General features: G+C 44.2%; 1 protein-coding gene across 14 annotated transcripts in view; it reads left to right on the forward strand.

Annotated features, from left to right (window-relative positions):
• Window positions 1–1,039: 1,039 nt before the first annotated feature.
• Window positions 1,040–20,656, forward strand: part of LOC144507274 (serine/threonine-protein kinase VRK1-like) — a 65,495-nt gene continuing 45,878 nt past the window's right edge. For 3 of the 14 annotated variants that reach the window (XR_013500059.1, XM_078234297.1, XM_078234304.1), the window contains exon 1: window positions 1,040–1,140. The gene's annotated coding sequence lies outside the window, so the exon portion shown is untranslated. Of the gene's footprint in view, window positions 1,141–14,579; window positions 14,684–16,959; window positions 17,157–20,656 lie in introns of all 14 variants that reach the window. The other 11 variants (XR_013500060.1, XM_078234302.1, XM_078234300.1 and 8 more) reach the window with 10 other exon arrangements.

The following is a 20,656-nucleotide window of genomic DNA, read 5'->3' on the forward strand; positions in this document are numbered from 1 at the left end:
GTGGGAAAGCAAATTGCGTGGAGGACACAGAGAGTCTGCAGAGAGATTTGGATAGGCTAAGTGAGTGGGCAAGGATCTGGCAGATGGAATATAACGTTGGTAAGTGTGAGGTTATCCACTTTGGAAGGAATAATAGCAAAATGGACTATTATTTAAACAGTGAAAAATTACAACATGCTACTGTGCAGAGGGACCTGGGGGTCCTTGTGCATGAATCACAAAAACTCAGTTTGCAGGTGCAGCAGGTAATCAAGAAGGCAAATGGAATGTTGGCCTTTATCGCGAGAGAGATGGAGTATAAAAGCAGGGAGGTCATGCTGCAACTGTACAGGGTACTGGTGAGGCCGCACCTAGAGTACTGTGTACAATTTTGGTCCCCTTATTTAAGAAAGAATATATTAGCTTTGGAGGGGGTACAGAGAAGGTTCACCAGGTTGATTCTGGAGATGAGGGGGTTAGCTTATGAGGAGAGATTGAGTAGACTGGGCCTGTACTCATTGGAGTTTAGAAGGTTGAGGGGAGATCTTATCGAGACATATAAGATAATGAAGGGGCTCGACAGGGTAGAAGCAGTGAGATTATTTCCACTTACAATGGAAACAAGAACTAGGGGGCATAGCCTCAAAATACAGGGCACTCAATTTAGTTGAGGAGTTGAGGAGGAACTTCTTCTCCCAGAGGGTAGTGAATCTTTGGAATTCTCTGCCCAATGAAGCAGTAGAGGCTACCTCGTTAAATGTGTTTAAGTCACAGATAGATAGATTTTTAACCATTAAGGGAATTAAGGGTTATGGGGAACGGGCGGGTAAGTGGAACTGAACCCACTATCAGATCAGCCATGATCTTATTGAATGGCGGAGCAGGCTTGAGGGGCTGGATGGCCTACTCCTGCTCCTATTTCTTATGTTCTTATGACAGCAGGGCAGGGTTTGATTGACAGGCGGAGTCCCCGCCCACCGGCCACCGATTGGCTGGAGGGTGAGCGGGTGGGCGGGGTGGCGGGGCCGGCCAATGGGAGGCGGTTTGACTGAGTGTGTCCAATCAGAGGAGCGGTTGTTGGGAGGTGGCGCTGGCAGTTTGTGCGCCAATTTCAGAGAGAGAGAGAGAGAGAGATCGGCATCTTGATCAGAAGCCGCCAGGGTGAGTGTCAGCCCGGGGACAGAGCCCCGCCGCCGCCCCCTCACCCCCGGCTCAAACCCTGCGCTCGGGCGGGACAGTTACCGCGGAACCAGAGAACGGAGAGCGGCCGGGGAAAGTTGAGACCGCAGCCGGGATCCGGCCCTCTCCATCCCTGTCCCCATCATGAGAGGGGGAGCCTGTCCCTCACACTTTGGAAGGGAGGGGGAGGGGGGGGGGGGGATACCCCACACACTGGAGGGAGGGTAAGGCACCATGTCTCCCACACGCACTGGGGGGGAAATAGCCTGACCCCCACACGCACTGTGGGGGATGGGGGGGAATATAGCCTGTCCCCCACACACATAAGGCAGGGGAGTAGAGCGAAGCACCCTGTCCCCACAGGCGGGGGGGAGGACTCACCCTGTCCGGGACAGGCTATTTTCACCCCCCCCCCCCCCCCCCGTGCGTGGGGGGGACAGGATATTTTCCTCCCTCCAGTGGTGGGGGGGGGGACAGAGAACACCCTGTTTCTCTGTCCCCATTGTCGGGCAATACAGCAGGATATAGATAGGCTGGAAAATTGGGCGGAGAGGTAGCAGATGGAATTTAATCCGGATAAATGCGAAGTGATGCATTTTGGAAGAAATAATGTAGGGAGGAGTTATACAATAAATGGCAGAGCCATCAGGTGTATAGAAACATAAAGGGACCTAGGTGTGCAAGTCCACAAATCCTTGAAGGTGGCAACACAGGTGGAGAAGGTGGTGAAGAAGGCACATGGTATGCTTGCCTTTATAGGATGGGGTATAGAGTATAAAAGCTGGAGTCTGATGATGCAGCTGTATAGAACGCTGGTTAGGCCACATTTGGAGTACTGCGTCCAGTTCTGGTCGCCGCACTACCAGAAGGACGTGGAGGCGTTAGATAGAGTGCAGAGAAGGTTTACCAGGATGTTGCCTGGTATGGAGGGTCTTGGCTATGAAGAGAGATTGGGTAAACTGGGGTTGTTCTCCCTGGAAAGACGGAGAATGAGGGGAGATCTAATAGAGGTGTACAAGATTATGAAGGGGATAGATAGGGTGAACGGTGGGGAGGTTTTTCCCAGATCAGAAGTGACGATCACGAGGGGTCACGGGCTCAAGGTGAGAGGGGTGAAGTATAACTCAGATATTAGAGGGATGTTTTCTTACACAGAGGGTGGTGGGGGCCTGGAATGCGCTGCCAAGTAGGGTGGTGGAGGCAGGCACGCTGACATCGTTTAAGACTTACCTGGATAGTCACATGAGCAGCCTGGGAATGGAGGGATGCAAACGATTGGTCTAGTTGGACCAAGGAGCGGCACAGGCTTGGAGGGCCGAAGGGCCTGTTTCCTGTGCTGTACTGTTCTTTGTAATATGGGGGTATTGAGGGGCACAAGTTCAAGATAAGGGGGGAAAGGTACAGTGGAGATGAGTGGGGGAAGTTTTTTTACACAAAGGGCAGTGGGGGCCTGAAATGCACTGCCAAGTGAGGTGGTTGAGGCAGTTACGTTAGTCACATTTAAGACTTATCTTGATAGGCATATGAACAAATGGGGAATAGAGGAATACAAGCGGTTGGTTAGATCGGTAAACACGATCGGCGCAGGCTTGGAGGGCCGAAGGGCCTGTTCCTGTGCTGTACTGTTCTTTGTTTTTCTTTTGATTCCCCCCTCACCCACACTAGGGAAGGGGGTTGGATGAGGAGGGGGACAGCATTGTCTGTGTGTGTGTGGCTGGTTTAACCTGTCCCTGCTTCTTTGCTGCGACTACAGAAATCACTCCCAGGCTCTTTCTGTCTTCAAGTGGGTGGCGAGAAAATTCCTAACTCGCTCATTGTCCTGAGGAGGTTTTACTGGGTCTGGGAAAGCAAGGCAGCCATTATATCATCCGCTCAAATGGCAACAATGTTTTAACATCAACTGAAGGGGTTTGATGGTTATTGCTAATTCCATCACGCTGATATACATTTGTTTCAAATCTGGATATCAAAATTTGGTATCTGAAAAAGTGACAGTGAAACTGTTGTAATAATTTCATTTGTGTGTGGAAAGTTTCTGATCATACCAGGACTAGGCAAGATGAGTCTCCAGTCGCGCACCTAGGTGGTCTGTTGAGACTTTCTGGGGATTCCTGGAATAAATTGAACAGTCCCTTTGCTGTGATGGAGTGGTTTGGATACATGCTGTGTCGGCCACTATTTTGCTTCACAATGGATTGCTGTGCTGGGACTGGGGCAATTCTGGAAGTGGATGTGATTGGGTTAGTGGCCTCTCTTGAGAATCCCACGAGGAGCCTCAGGAGTCACTCGGAATGGATTTGCAGTGTTGGGATTCAGGGCAACGTAATTAGCAAATAAGTGGGTGATGGGGGTGGGTTACAACCAGCCTGGTGTCATTGTTCCCAACAGGAACATCTCAGGGAGTTGATACACGGTGAAGTATGTATAAACACGTTGCCAAACCTGTAGGGTTACCTTTCAGATGAAGGTAAGATAAAAGTTTTTATCATTACCAATCTCGTCAACCTTCACTCTGTTAGACATCGCTGACGAACTTTCAAGCAAGTCCCTTTATCAGGACACTAATAAACTTTACACTCTGAAACATAAATGCGGAAGGAGAATATACTATGACAAATTTAGATGAGGAAGTGAGGGTCCATTTTGACTAATTGAAAATGATTCCTCAACCAAACAATTTGAGAACCACTGGTGGAGAAAGCCACTCTGGTTGTATCCATCACAGGCAAAATACTGTGAATGCGGGGTCTGAAATAATGGCAGCAAATTCTAGAAATAAGTAGGTTTGGCATCTGTTGTGGTGAGAGAAACAGAAATAATGCTTCAGGTTGAGGGCCTATCATCAGTTCAGGTTTCTGAAAAGCCAACTGCTGCTTTCTCTGTCCACTGATGCTGCCTGAGCCGCTGAGTGTTTCCAACATTTGCTGGTTTTATGTGTGTTCAGTTTACAGTGGTTTAAGTCAAAGGGTCTTCTCAGGTCACCTAATAGATTATAGTTTTAGCTGAATGATTTTAAAATGAGCACATGTTGAGAAACTTGTTATTCTGTTGCAGCTCTTTTTTGGTGCCGTTACTGGCAGTGCAGTTCCCAATGCACATAGAGTACATTTGTAGTAATGTTTTGCCCATGAGGGTGGCATGGTGGTTAGCACTGCTGTCTCACAGTGCCAGGGACCTGGGTTCGATTCCCGTCTTGGGTCACTGTCTGTGCAGAGTTTGCACATTCTCCCCGTGTCTGCTTGTGTTAGAACATAGAACATAGAACATTACAGCGCAGAACAGGCCCTTCGGCCCACGATGTTGCACCGACCAGTTAAAAAAAAAAACTGTGACCCTCCAACCTAAACCAATTTCTTTTCGTCCATGAACCTATCTACGGATCTCTTAAACGCCCCCAAACTAGGCGCATTTACTACTGATGCTGGCAGGGCATTCCAATCCCTCACCACCCTCTGGGTAAAGAACCTACCCCTGACATCGGTTCTATAACTACCCCCCCCTCAATTTAAAGCCATGCCCCCTCGTGCTGGATTTCTCCATCAGAGGAAAAAGGCTATCACTATCCACCCTATCTAAACCTCTAATCATCTTATATGTTTCAATAAGATCCCCTCTTAGCCGCCGCCTTTCCAGCGAAAACAATCCCAAATCCCTCAGCCTCTCCTCATAGGATCTCCCCTCCATACCAGGCAACATCCTGGTAAACCTCCTCTGCACCCTCTCCAAAGCCTCCACATCCTTCCTGTAATGTGGGGACCAGAACTGCACACAGTACTCCAAGTGCGGCCGCACCAGAGTTGTGTACAGTTGCAACATAACGCTACGACTCCTAAATTCAATCCCCCTACCAATAAACGCCAAGACACCATATGCCTTCTTAACAACCTTATCTACTTGATTCCCAACTTTCAGGGATCTATGCACACATACACCTAGATCCCTCTGCTCCTCCACACTATTCAAAGTCCTCCCGTTAGCCCTATACTCAACACATCTGTTATTCCTACCAAAGTGAATTACCTCACACTTCTCCGCATTAAACTCCATCCGCCACCTCTCGGCCCAACTTTGCAACCTGTCTAAGTCTTCCTGCAAACTACGACACCCTTCCTCACTGTCTACCACACCACCGACTTTGGTGTCATCAGCAAATTTGCTAATCCACCCAACTATACCCTCATCCAGATCATTAATAAATATTACAAACAGCAGTGGCCCCAAAACAGATCCCTGAGGTACACCACTTGTAACCGCACTCCATGATGAATATTTACTATCAACCACCACCCTCTGTTTCCTATCCGCTAGCCAATTCCTGATCCAATTTCCTAGATCACCCCCAATCCCATACATCTGCATTTTCTGCAGAAGCCTACCATGGTGAACCTTATCAAACGCCTTACTAAAATCCATATATACCACGTCCACTGCCTTGCCCCCATCCACCTCCTTGGTCACTTTCTCAAAAAACTCAATAAGGTTAGTAAGGCACGACCTACCTGCCACAAAACCATGCTGACTATCACCTATCAATTCATTACTCTCCAAATAACTATAAATCCTATCCCTTATAATTTTTTCCAACATCTTGCCGACAACAGAAGTGAGACTCACCGGTCTATAATTCCCGGGGAAGTCTCTGTTCCCCTTCTTAAACAATGGGACAACATTCGCTAACCTCCAATCTTCTGGTACTATACCAGAGGCCAACGACGACCTGAAGATCAGAGCCAGAGGCTCTGCAATCACTTCTCTTGCCTCCCAGAGAATCCTTGGATAAATCCCATCCGGACCAGGGGATTTATCTATTTTCAGACCCTCCAGAATATCCTGCACATCCTCCTTATCAACTGTAATACTGTCTATTCTACTCCCCTGCAACCCAGTGTCCTCCTCAGCTATATTCATGTCCCCTTGCGTGAACACCGAAGAGAAATATTGGTTCAATGCTTCACCAATCTCCTCCGGTTCCACACATAACTTCCCTCTGCCATCTATAACTGGCCCTAAACTTGCCCTAACCAACCTTCTGTTCTTGACATACCTATAGAACGCCTTAGGATTCTCTTTAACCCTATCCGCCAAAGTCTTCTCATGTCCCCTTTTAGCCCTTCTAAGCTCGCTCTTCAACTCCCTCTTAGCCAATCTAAAGCTTTCTAGTGCACTACCCGAGTGCTCACGTCTCATCCGAACATAAGCCTCCTTTTTCTTTTTAACCAACAAAGAAACTTTTTTGGTGCACCACGGTTCCCTAGCCCTACCAATTCCTCCTTGCCTGACAGGGACATACCTATCACAGACTCGCAGTAGCTGCTCCTTGAAAAAACTCCACATGTCGGACGTTCCCAGTCCCTGTAATCTCATAGTCCAACCTATGTTTCCTAATTCTCTCCTAATAGCCTCATAATTACCCTTCCCCCAGCTAAAACCACTGGCCCGAGGTTCATGCCTATCCCTTTCCATCACTAAGGTGAACGTAACCGAATTGTGGTCACTATCACCAAAATGCACACCAACTTCCAAGTCTAGCACCTGGTCTGGCTCATTTCCCAGCACCAGATCCAATATAGCCTCACCTCTAGTTGGCCTGTCTACATACTGAGTCAAAAAACCTTCCTGCACGCTTTGAACAAAAACTGACCCCTCTAACGAGCTAGAGCTATAACAATTCCAGTCAATATTAGTCAAGTTAAAATCCCCCATAACAATTGCCCTATTACTTTCACTCCTAAGCAGGATTGACTCCGCAATCCTTTCCTCAACCTCTCTAGAACTTTTAGGAGGTCTATAAAAGACTCCCAACAGGGTGACCTCTCCTCTCCTATTTCTAATCTCCGCCCATACTACCTCAACAGATAAGTCCTCATCAAACCTCCTCTCTGACACTGTGATACAATCTCTGACCAATAATGCTACCCCTCCCCCTCTTCTACCTCCTTCCCTACTTCGACTAAAACATTTGAACCCCGGGACCTGCAGCATCCATTCCTGCCCCTGCTCTATCCATGTCTCTGAAATAGCCACAACATCGAAGTCCCAGGTACTGATCCACGCTGCAAGTTCACCCACTTTATTGCGAATACTCCTGGCATTGAAGTATACACATTTCAAACCCTGCTCCACCCCACCTCTGCAATGCCGTGCATTGCAGTCCCCATCCATGCATCCCTCACTTTCAGCCCCACTACTCAGGATCCCTCCCCCCCCCCCCGAATCAGTTTAAACCTCCCTGCATGGCCTTAGCAAATTTACCCCCCAGGATATTGGTCCCCTTCTGATTAAGGTGTAGACCATCCTTCTCATAGAGGTCACACCTTCCCCAGTACGAGCCCCAATTGCTTAAGTACCTGAACCCCTCCCTCCTGCACCATCCCCTCAGCCATGAATTCAAACCTTCCCTCTCCCTATTCCTCTCTAAACTATCCCGTGGTACAGGCAAGAGTCCAGAGATAACCACTCTGTCAGTCTTGGCCTTTAGTTTCCACCCCAACTCCATAAATCCCTGCCTAATATCCCCTTCCCCTATCCTCCCTATGTCGTGTGTCCCCACATGTACAATAACTTGTGGTTTATCTCCCTCCCCCCTAAGAGTCCTGAATACCCTGTCAGACACATCCCGGACCCCAGCCCCTGGTAGGCAACACACCAACCCTGAGTCCCTACCTTTAGTTCCGACCCTCCTATCTGTCCCCTTAATTGTGGAGTCCCCAATCACAAGGCCCAGTCTTTTACAGCCCCTAACCACCTGAGCTTTCTCACTCGGCTCACCCCCAGAGATCTGCTCTCTATGCTCAGTTGATTCCTCCTCAACTGTAGCCTCCAGCACCGAAAACCTATTATGGAGGGGAACCGCCCCAGGGGATTGTCTTCCCGATTGCTTCTTACCCCTCCTCCTGGCATTGACCCAAGCCTCATTTCTAGGAGTTACTATTTCTCTATAACTCCTATCAACTTCCACCTCCGCCTCCCGAATTATGCGGAGTTCCTCTACCTCCCCCTCCAGCTCCTTTACACGCTCCTCCAGAAGCTGCAATCTAATGCACTTCTTACAACTAAAATCTCCTGAAACACTACTGGATTTCCTCACCACATACATCCCACAGGAGATGCAGCATACTGCCTGAACTGCCATCCCTGAAGCCATTACCAGGTGCTCCGGTTTCCTCCCACAGTCCAAAGATGTGCTGGTTCGGTCAATTGGCCATGCTAAATTGACCCTCGTGTCAGGGGGATTGGCAGGGTAAATACATGGGGTTACAGGAAAAGGACCTGGGTGAGATTGTGGTCAGTGCAGAGTCGATGGGCTGAATGGCCTCTTTCTGGACTGTAGGGATTCTATGATTTACATGGTGACGGTAAATCCATCGTACTGCTTAAAAACCTGGTATCGCAAGAGTAAATATCACTGAGCATAAAAGCAAAATGCTGTGAATGCTGAAGATCTGAACAATGCTGCCAGACCTGCTTAGTTTTTCCAGCACACACTTTTTATCACTGATAAGCAATTTGCTCATCCAAGCCTGTGGACAGTTCCCTGGAGGTGAGGTGCACTATTGCAGGGCGGAAGATGGAGAAAAGGTTTTTGTGATAACATAGCCTTGCTTGACTTTAGTTTTCACTGAGCTAGGGTCCGCAGTGGTTTTGTTGGTGAGGATCACAGCTTGCGTGTCGTGGTGTATGCAGAGGACAGTGACAAATTTCTGAGGACAGCCATTTTTGAGAGGATACTCCATAAGCTTTCATGATTGACAGAGTCAAAGACGTTCCTGAGGTCAAAAAGGCCATGTGCAGCCTTTGGTGCTGTTCTGTTCAGGCAGTGGATTGTCTGCATAGTGATTATCCTGCCTTTAGTGTCTCGCGATAGGTCAAAATCACACTCTAGCCCTGGAAGGAGGTGACTAAGGAGGATCCTTGTAATGAACTTTTCTATGGCAGACAGCAGGGAGATTCCTCTGTGGTTACAATTGGACTTATCCCCCTTCTTAAATATAGTCACAATCACTGCGTCCCTGAAATCTCCTGGCGTGCACTCCTCTTCTCAGGTGAGGGATGTAAGGCTGCGCAGTCATAGGAGGCATGCACCTCTGCTGTGTTTCAGGATTTTGGCAGAGATTCCATCTGCTCCAGAGGCCTTGTTGTTTTTCAGTTGTCAAATACTTCTACAATTTTGACTCTGGCTGGGGTGGTACTGCAGCTAAGCAGATGGTGCATTGAGGAATGGAGTTGAGGACATTCAAGTTGAAGACACTCTTGGTTGAGGAATTCTTCAAAATGCTTTTTCCAGCAAGCACTGCCTTTCCTTTGCTTGATGAGCTTCCCACCCCCAGCTTGACTCGGCTACGCGGGAGCTTGCGTGCTTGGGCTACAGATAGTTTGACAGTGCTGGAGAAACCGCATGTGACGGTGATGTGTCTGAGTTGCTGTGATTCCGGTGCTCGTTCGACCCAGCATTTTCTTCACATTGCAGGTTTTATGCTGTACTGTTGACTCCAAGTGCCTGTAGGACTGCTGCATTTCTTGTGTGGTGAGGTTTCCAGTCTGTGAAAAGTTTGTGCTTATACTCCTAAATCAAATGGTTACAGCATGGTTCTCTACGAGAGCAATTTAGCTGGTCCCACACGCATTCCTTTTCCTGTGCAATTATTCTCTTTAGGTGTTTATCCGTTTCAAAAGTCTTGACTGAATCTCCCTCCATCACTCTCCAGCAGTACACTCCAGATCCTCATCTCATGTCTTGGCTTCTTTTGCCAGTCACCTTAAATCAGTGTCCTCTGTTTCTTGACTCTTCTGCCAGTGGGAACAATTCCTCTCCATCAACTGTGACTCGACTTTTCATGATTTTGAACATGTCTATCTGATCTCCTCGCAACTTTCTCTGTTCTAGGAAGAACAACCTTAGCTTCTCTAACCTAGCCTTGCAACTGACCCCCAGTTCTGGAACCATTCTTGTATATCCTTTGTCCTCTCTCTAAAACCTTTACGCCCTTCCTGAAAGTGTAGTGCTCAGACTTGGACACAAACGCAAATTGATGATAAGCTGGTGCTTTATAAAGGCTCATTATAACTTTCTTGATTTTGTACTATATGCCATTATTTGTAAAGCTGTGAACAGTTATTCCTTATTCTCACTTTCTCAATTTGCCCCACCACTTTACCCAATAAAGCTATTTTAAATATAATGATCATAGAATCCCTACAGTACAGAAGGAGGCCATTCGGCCCATTGATGTCTGTACTGACCATAATCCCACCCAGGTCCTATTCCCATAACTCCCCACATTCACCCTACTAATCCCTCTCTCACTATGGTCAATTGAGTATGGCCAATCCACCTAGCCCGCACATCTTTGGACTGTGGGAGGAAACCGGAGCACCTGGAAGAAACCCACGCAGACACGGGGAGAATGTGCAAACTCCACACAGACAATGACAGGAGGCTGGAATTGAACCCGGTTCCTTGGCACTGTGAGGCAGCAGTGCTAACCACTGTGCCACTGTGCTGCCCTTTGAGGCAGTGTTAATTCGTAATTACATTGTAAAAGATTCTCTGGGAATAAAGTGATTATAATAAAGTTGAATTCCATATTGGGTTTTCAGTTTGATGTACTTGAGTCCATAAAAAAATTTAAAATTCAAAAAGTATGTTCCGTATAAAATAAAACTGAGAAAGACTCATCCGTCGAGAAACTAAGGATAGAATTATATTAAAAGAATAAACGTATAATGTTGTGAAGAAGAGTAACAAAAACCTGAGACTTGGGAGTGTTTTAGAAACCAGCAAAGGACACCATAACAGTTCATAAGGGAATACATATGAGAATAAACAGGCCAGGAATAAATATATAGCAAGAGCTGTTATAGGTATATGAAAAAGAGGAGAGAAGCTATAGTAAACAGAGATGGGAGAAATTACCATGAAAATGAGGAAATGGCAGCGACTTTAACGTGCCAACTGAACCTACACGTTAACCGTAAGATTCTCTTGAGTTAACGTACAGGTTCAGTCGGCAGTTAGGAAGGCAAATGCAGTGTTAGCATTCATGACGAGAGGGCTGGAATACAAGAGCAAGGATATACTTCTGAGGCTGTATAAGGCTTTGGTCAGACCCCATTTGGAGTATTGTGAGCAGTTTTGGGCCCCATACCTAAGGAAGGAAGGATGTGCTGGCCTTGGAAAGGGTCCAGAGGAGGTTCACAAGAATGATTCCTGGAATGAAGAGCGTGTCGTATGAGGAATGGCTGAGGACTCTGGGTCTGTATTCGTTGGAGTTTAGAAGGATGAAGGAGGGATCTTATTGAAACTTAGAGGATACTGCGAGGCCTGGATAGAGTGGACGTGGAGAGGATGTTTCCACTAGTAGAAAAAACCAGAACCAGAGGGCACAACCTCAGGCTAAAGGGACGATCCTTTAAAACAGAGATGAGGAGGAATTTCTTCAGCCAGAGAGTGGTGAATCTGTGGAACATTTTACTGCAGAAGGCTGTGGAGGCCAGGTCATTGAGTGTCTTTAAGACAGAGATAGATAGGTTCTTGATTAATAAGGGGATCAGGGGTTATGGGGGAAAAGGCAGGAGAATGGGGATGAGAAAAATATCAGCCATGATTGAATGGTGAAGCAGACTCGATGGGCCGAGTGGCCTAATTTTGCTCCTATTTCTTATGGTATTTAATCAAATTTTTTGTCAGACTTCAGAGTAGACAATGCAAATGACATTGCAGATATAAAGGGTAACCATGGGGCTAATGGGAATGAGGAAGTTAAAGCAACTTATTTAATTATTTATTTAGTCAGGTAAGTCAATTGAGAACCAGCTGTCATTTACAATAACAAGCTGGCCAAGAGGCTAATGCCACAGCAACAGAAATTACACAATACAATTCATGTAAATATTCAAAACAATAACATACAAATGAGAAGTTATTGAATTGACAGTAAAGCAAGCACAAGTATCAGTGAACAGCACTGTACCATGTCAACAAAAGGCATCCACAGTAATTTGCAGAGACAATATATGGAGAAACTGGAGGGTTTAAAAGCCGACAAAACCCTGGGATCTGATGCCCTACATCCTAGGGTTCTAAAAGAGTTAGTAGCGAAGGTGTTGATTTTCCAAAATGCTGAGAGTTCTACAATTGTCCCAGTGGTTTGGAGGTTAGCAAATATAATGGCTCTATTCAAGAAATGAAGGAGAGAAAACGGTAAACTGCAGGCCTGTCACCCAGGCATCAGTCATCAGGAAATGCTGAAATCTATTATTAAGGAAATCTCAACAGCACAATTAGAAAATTATAGTATAATCAGTCAAAATGAATGTGGTTTTACGAAAGGGAAGTTGTGTTTGAGAGGTTTTTTCGAGGATGTAAGGTGCGAGGTTTAAGGTGCGAGGGGCAAGGTTTAAAGGAGATGTATGAGGCAAATTTTTTACACAGAGTAGTGGGTGCCTGGAACTCGTTGCCGGGGGAGGCAGTGGAAGCGGATACAGTAGTGACTTTTAAGGGGTGTCTTGACAAGTACATGAATAGGATGGGAATAGAGGGATATGGTCCGTGGAAGGGTAGGGGGTTTTGGTTACGTCGGGCAGCATGGTCGGTGCAGGCTTGGAGGGCCGAAGGGCCTGTTCCTCTGCTGTAATTTTCTTTGTTCTTTGATGTAACTAGAAGTATAGACAAAGGGTAACCAGCAAATATTGTTTACTTAGATTTCCAAAATGGATTTGGTAAGGTGCTACACAAAACATAAAATACACATGATAAGTGTTCACTGATTTGGGGTAGTGTATTTGCATGGATGAAGGTTGGTTATGGACAAGAAGCAGAGAGTAGGGATAAATGGGGCATTTTCAAGTTGGCATGTTGTAACTAGTGGAGAGCCCTCAGGATCAGTACTGGGGCTTTGCCCATTTATAATCTGGATTATATCTCAATTGAAGCAACGGAGTAATGGGTCCATTTTTGTTGATGATACAAAGTTGGTGTGACTGTAATCCGTGAGGTGGACACAGGTTGCAAAGACATAGACAGGATAAGTGAGAGGGCAACAAGGTGGCAGATGGAGGGCTGTGTTACTGTGATAATCACTTTGGTTGTAAGAATAGAAGAGCAGAATATACTTTAAAACCGATGAAACATTTAAATTTTTTTTGAGAGACTTGGGTATGCTTGTACAAGGATCACTGTTAGTATGCAAGTGCAACAAGCAGTTAGGAAGGAACATGGGATGTTGAAAAGAATCTAGGTTTACACCTCCACTAATGTGTATTAGCAAAAGCATTATTCTTCCCTTCAAAATATTTACATAGTCTTTACCATCCATTTAATAAAATAAGTTCCATATGCACTTTCTTTGAAGAGCAATATCTAGGCTTTGAACTCCTGTTCCTAAGAAGTGGGAGAAATCTGTTCTTGGAGCAGAGAACGTTAAGGGGTAATTTACTCGAGGGGATCGGAAATATGAAGAGTAGGGTACATGAGAAAAGCTATTTCCAATGGCAGGAAGCTTGTAAAATCTATGGGCAGCTTGTTTTAAACAGGAAGACTCCAGCTGGAAGAGCAGTGGAAGCTGATTCAATAGTAGCTTTCAGAAGGGAATTGGGTATCTATTTGAAAAATGAGAAGTTGCGGGGCTAAGGGGAAAGAGCTAGCACGATGGGTTTAATAGCGATATGTGCTGTTTCTGTGGCAGGTTCAGCAGCTGGAATCACGGGAGAGCTGGTCAGCTGTTGCAATATCAATTGATCCAACTGGCAGGAATAACAGTGAATGCTCCTGAAAAAGACTGAGGCTTTAGTGATCGGGAACAATGCAATCAGCAGTGCTTGTTAATAGTTTGGACTCATCAACTTGTTATGTCATGGGAAGAGTAGATTCTCCACCGTTATGGGAAACAGTTGTGCTTTTTGTCTTCTAACTTGGGGAATCATTCAATGTTTGTTTTAAAAATAAATCCACCTGAAACCTTAGATAGTATTCTTTGCTTAATCTATTTTCTCTGATGTTTGTCTGTAGATGATTGTTCAAATACTGCTATAATGTTGCTTTTGTGTCCTAATTTGGTGAGCAATTTGTGATTGGGGGGACAAAAGAGCATCACATCATAAAGACCATCATGTCATGATTGTTGTGATGTCACTTCAAGTGGCATTAAATTCGAAGTCTTGCACTGAGTAAGTTGTTCTGTCAAATGCAAACCAGCTATATTTTATTGAACAAGGCACTACTGCATTCCTAGGACTTGTGATGACTTTAGAAATTATTGGCATTTAACTATTTTGGTTTATGATGCGTTATCTTTTATTGTGTTACAATATATTACGAGGCTGACAAAGCAATTGTGTTTGTGTAACTTCATGAACTATGACAGTGGAAGTTAAGTGACCTTATAATCATTCAGATCTTCTCTTAACTCTCTTTTTGTATGTAGTTTTTCTGTTGCTCGTATCTCCTGTAAATGCCAATGTTATGGTTGCTGGACTCTATGTCCCGTGGTACTAAAAGAGAAGTATCGTAGACCAGGATTGTTATGAGGTGAGCTGCTAAGAACTATGAATTGAGAGAAACATAACATTTTGCTGATGTGTAACTCTTTAAGCGTTATCCTTTTGTAACACGGTCAAAGCTTATTGTTCAGAAAGCATCTTCACAGAAAATGCTTAGAATTCAAATTTTTTGGGGTATCTTGCATTGATGTCTGAATCAGCATTCATTGCCAATGCCTGAGCAGGTGGTAGAGGCCACCTGCTTGAATCACTAGTCAATCTAGTCCTCCAATGGTAGTGGTTTGACACAACTAAGTGGCTTGCGATGCCATTTTAGAGTTAGCCATTTTAGTGAGAGAATGGCATCTCAGACCAGACTGCATAAAGACAGCAGATCTTTTTCCACATAGGACATTAGTGAACCAGTTAGTCTTCATGGTAATCTAATGGCTTTATGCTCACTTTTTCACTAATTTGTCTTTAAATTCAGTTGCAAAGAAAAGTCTGAAAATATATTCACACCTGCTCTGCAGGTTTTAAACCCCACTCTGCGTTAGTACGTGAGGTCATGAATCCAGCTACATCACTGCAATAATGCACTTGATCAGCAGTCAAGGTCATCATAACAGTCAGTCATTGAAGCTGAATTCACTACAGTATCAAAGCATGTTTTCAATATGCATCAATTTAGAATGAAGGAGTAAACTGCTGAGGAAATACATTTCCAAAGTCAGAAGATGAAGGTGGTGGGAAAAAAAAGCAAAAGGACTTGTATTTATATGGCACTTCATACAATTTCTGGCTGTCATGCACTTTGATATGATTATGAAGTGTAGTCACTGTTGTGCTATATGAAACGCAATAGTGAATTTGCATACATCGAGGCCTCACAAAGAACCACATAATAAAGACCAGATATTTTTAATTTCTTTTTGTTGGTTCGGTAATAACGGACAGGGCTCAAAATCGGGTAAATGAGTTCAAAACAGGTTAGTGCCCGGAATCTGGGGATATCTTCCTTGCTTTTCAGGATGGTGTCATAAAATCTTTTTCATCCACCTGAGAGGGGAGATGGGGCGAAGTTTAATGCCTCATCAAAAAAAACACCACTTCTGACACTGCACCGGTGAGGCAGTCTCGTATTGTTTTGCCCAAATTTCTGAAATAAGACTTGAACCTCGAACATCCTGACCCTGAGGTGAGAGCGCTGCCATTGAGTCCTCACTAACACCTGAGGAGCAACACGCAGTAGGTGTAAGGGAATATTTTGTAAACATAGTGTACAGATATTCAGGTTAGATATAAAAACCAGGAATAAACTTGTCTTTATATTGTGTTCTTCAGGACCGGTGTCCAAAGGAATCATTTTTTGAAGTGTCGCATTGTTTGACAAATTTATTTTAGAGTTCTTTGAGGACATAGCGAGCAGGGTGGATACAGGGGAACCAGTAGATGTAGTGCATTTCGATTCTTAAATTTATATTCAGTAAGGTGTCAGGTAAAGGGTTACTGCAGAACATAAGGGCTCGAGGTTGTAGAGGTGATTTATTAGCAATAGAGGATTATTGGCTAACTAATGGGAAACGGAGAATTGGGATAAATGGATAATTTTCAGTTAGTGAGTCACTAGCGGAGAGTTGCAGCAATTAGTGCCAGGGCATCAACTATTGCTGCTCTATCTTGACAACTTGGACGAAGTGGCAGATTGTTATGACCAAATTCTCTGATGATACATAGATAGATAAAGCAAATTGTGATGAAATACAAAAGCGTCTGCAAAGGAATGTAGATAGCTTAAGTGAGTGGGCAAAAATTGGCAGATGGGACGTAATGCAGGAAAATATGAAGTTGTTTACTTTGATGGGAAGAATGGAAATAGAGAATTTTATTTAAGTTGAGAGAGGGGGCTTGACTGGGCAGATACTGAGGAGGGCTCTTTCCTCATGGGGCTCCTAGATCAAGGGGGCATTTTTTTTTACAAAAAGGAGTCTTGCAAACATGTCAGGGACGAGAATTTCTCTCCTTGTAGGAACTTTGGAATGGTCTTTTCCAGCAAGCAGTAGAAGCTGGGTTATTGAATATATTTAAGATTAGACAGATTTGAGTATGGGGTCCAAGCAGGAAAGTGGAATTAAGGCTACAATCAGATCAGCTCTGATATTGAATGGCCGAGCAGGCTCGATGGGCCTAATGGTCGATTTTTCCTATTTCTTATAGCTTTGTGATCATTGACAATGTATGAAACATGGTGGTCAATTCGTGCATAAGTTCTGATGAGCAGCAATGTAATAAATGACAAGATCATTTGCTTTGTTTTCTTTTGAGGGATAAATGTTGTCCAGGATATCGAAATAATCCCCCCCTGCTCTTCGAATAGTGCCTTGCATCTTGTACATCCACCTGAGAGGGAAGACGGGGCCTCGATTTAACACCACCTTCAAAAGACAGCACCTCCTAGAAAGTCCACATTATCCGTTTAAGTCTCTGGAGTGTGACCTGAACCTACAACCTTCTAGCTAAAGGCAAAAGTATTTAGAGGGAAAAAGAAGCCAATTAACAAGTTAATTTATAAAGAAAACTTATTAAAGGTGTAAGATAATGTATGGGTATGGTAAAATGGGAAGAGGTACTCGAAGGAAAGTTGGAATAGTTTCTAAAGGGCACTTGATAAATTCCTTTTGGATTTTATAACTGAAATTGGTAGGGGATGGATGGAATAAAAGACTAAGGCTTGTCTGGCTTACTAACAAACTTGTGAATGACATTTTGGGAACAGAACGCACATAAAATGTTTTAAATGATCAAGAAAAGAATAGTGTAGGGAGATGATGACCATTTGCCGAGGAATTCTAAGGAACTAATTGAGGCCAGAAAAATAAATCATGAGGAAAAGAAAACCATGCTTTAGTGTTCTACTTTAAGTATGTCAATAATAATCAAAGGGCGCGTAGACATGGTGGCCCACTGAGATATGACAATTGGGAAACGACATCTAAGAATAGAAGTGAGGTATGTAATGGTTTTTTTCAAATGTTCACGGAAGGAATAGAAGAAATGCCGCAATTGGAGGTGCAGTTTTGCCAGTGAATGTAGACTGAAATACTTCAAAATCATAGGGGAGGACATATTGGAAAGGTTGTTGATACTATAGGTAGATAATGTAGCTGATTCTGACTATTTTAATTTGTTGTGATGAATGAATTGGTACGAATGATTGCAAGTCATCTTTTACTGAATTTACTGGATTCTGACCAAATCCCAGAGGATTGTAAAAAATATGAAATTGACTTCAATTTAATCGGTACTCATAAAAATTGTAGACCTGTAAGCATTTGATTTATTATTGCCACATGTATTAGTATACAGTAAAAAGTATTGTTTGATGCGCTATACAGACAAAGCATACGATTCCTAGAGAAGGAAACAAGAGAGTGCAGAATGTAGTGTTACAGTCATAGCTAGGGTGTAGAGAAAGATCTCTGTCTCGTCATTGTTTGAGATCTAACCCACTACGGTGGTGCCATCAGCAAAATTGAAAATCGAGTTGGATGGGAATTTGGCCACACGTCATAGATGTATAGTAAGGGGCTGAGGACACAGCCTTGTGGGGCACTGGTGTTGAGGATGATCGTGAAGGTGGTGTTGTTGTCTATCCTTACTGATTGAGGTCTGTGGGTTAGGAAGCCTAGGATCCAGTCACAGAGGGAGGAACCGAGCCCCAGGCCACTGAGTTTGGAGATGAGTTTTGTAGGAATAATGATGTTGAAGGCTGAGCTGTAGTCGATAAATAGGAGTCCATTGGGAAAGTGGTTGAAAAGTGTATGAAGAATAATATTAGCAATCAACTTGAGGAACATGAACTAAGCACCGAATATTGCACTGATTTGCAGTACCTATCATGCTTGACTAATTTATTGGATGACTTTGAGAAATGATAGTTCGGGAAGGGACAATAGATTTCAGAAAGGCATTTGACATTGACACTGATGAACCAATACACTGTGAAAGTTTTGCAAAGCAAAATATGCTGGAAACCTGAAATCAAGATAAAACATTGGAAATACTCAAGGCTCTTTGCATCTGTTGAGCAAGGTTTAGAGTTAGCATCTTGGGTTGATGACCTTTGTAAGAACTGGAAAATGTTTGAAGTATAACAACAGGTTTTAAGGAAATATAGAAGTGAGAAAAGTAGGAGGAGAGAGAAGGACCAAAGCGAAGGTCTGTGATAGTGAAAACCAGAGGAGATTAAATGATGAAAGCAATGATGGTGTGAGGCAAAAGGAGATGATAACTGGCAAATTGCAATCAAAGGATGGGTCTATAGTAAGTGTAAATGGATTTAGTAGTATCATCAGCAAGAGCTGTTGTCTGATAAAATGGGAGCAGAGGTTACAATCGAAAGATGATAGTCTTCCATGAACTTTCACTGCACCTCATTGGAACAGTGCAGAAGGGTGAAGACAGAGATGGTGATGAATTTGTGACAAAGAAAGCTTGGTGGCACGCTTATAGACTAAACAGAGGTTTTCTACAAAGTGGACATCCCATGGGTGTTTGCTGTCCCCAGAATGGAGGAAGTTGCATTGTGAGCAGCAAATACAGTGTACTAAATGGAAAGAATAGTTGTTTGATAGTACAGAACTTGACGATTGCTGGAAAAAAAAGAGATTCTTTTTTGTCACAGCTTATCAGGCCAACTTGCAAGAATACCAATGTCAGTGGAAATAACAGATTTCTACTTGATGAGAAGTGAGTGTGGATTGGTTGGCAAGTGAACCCTGGAGGAGGCATTGCCATGGAGAATGCACCAGTTTATGGTGACTGACAGCTAACTGTCAAGCATTGTTTGAAGTTTTACGTTCCGCCTGTTTCAGCTAAACAAAATAGGTGACAGCCATCCACTGGTTCGTCTTCAGGACAATGTCTTGCCAATCAGAGTCAAACTACTTGGTTTAAATTTCAAACAGTGCTTGACAGTTGACTGGTATTCTTGTGATTGTCCTGATGAGTGCATGATGAAAAGCTTCAACAAAATTGTCTCTTTCAACAATGCTCAAATGGAAAGAAGTAAGTCGCTGTTTCACATCGAAGCAGTGTTTTGGACGCTGGATTTTGGGAAGGGAGGAGATAAAAGGCTGTTACATCTTTATGCTTGCTCGGGAAGGGAAGGGCTGTTGTATAGATTGTGGAATGGGCCCAGGGTGTTGTAGAAGGGAACAGTCTTTTGTGATGCTGAAAGCTGAGGAGCGTATGCGTTTGGTGCGGAAGAAATGGCAGAGGATGACCTGTTGAATGTGGGTGACAAGTCAGGGCAACATGAACCCCCTTGTGATTCTGGGAGGGGAAGGGTGAGAGCAGAAGTGTGGGCATTGAAACAAATGTGCTTGAGGGATTCATCAATCATGGTTGAGTGAAAAGGATAACATTGCAAGCACTTATATGGAAGGTGATGCAGAATCTGGGAGACTGGAGTAGAGTATTTTCAGAATGCATATGTGAGTCAATGAGCTTGTAGTGGATTTTATAGCTTATCCACAGAAATAGTGACTGAGAAGTTGAGGTTGGAGGGGGAATCAAAGATGGACTATGTTAAGATGAGAGGAGGGGTGGAAATTGGAAATGATGGAAATAACATTTTTGGTTCAATATGAGAGCAGCAAACTGCACTGATATAGTCATCAAAACACTGGAAAAAGAGGTAGGGAAGGAGACCTGAGGAGGTTTGGAGCTCAGAATGTCCTCCGTATCCCATGAAAAGGCAAGTACTGGTAGGACCCAAATGCGTTCCCATAGCAACAGCTTTTATTTGGAGGAAATGAATGGAGTAAATGAAGTTGTTTAATGTGAAAACAAGTTCAACCAGGAGCGTAATGATGGTGAATGGAGACCAGTTGAGCCTCAGTTCAAGAAAGAAGCAGAGAGTCCTCGGGCTGTACTTATGAGGAATGGAATTGCAGAGTGATTTGACCCCCGTGATGAAAAGGTGGTGGTTAGGATCTGGAAACTGCTAGAGATAAGTGTG

This window comes from Mustelus asterias, chromosome 18 (assembly GCF_964213995.1).
Source record: "Mustelus asterias chromosome 18, sMusAst1.hap1.1, whole genome shotgun sequence".
NCBI classification, from domain to species: domain Eukaryota; kingdom Metazoa; phylum Chordata; class Chondrichthyes; order Carcharhiniformes; family Triakidae; genus Mustelus; species Mustelus asterias.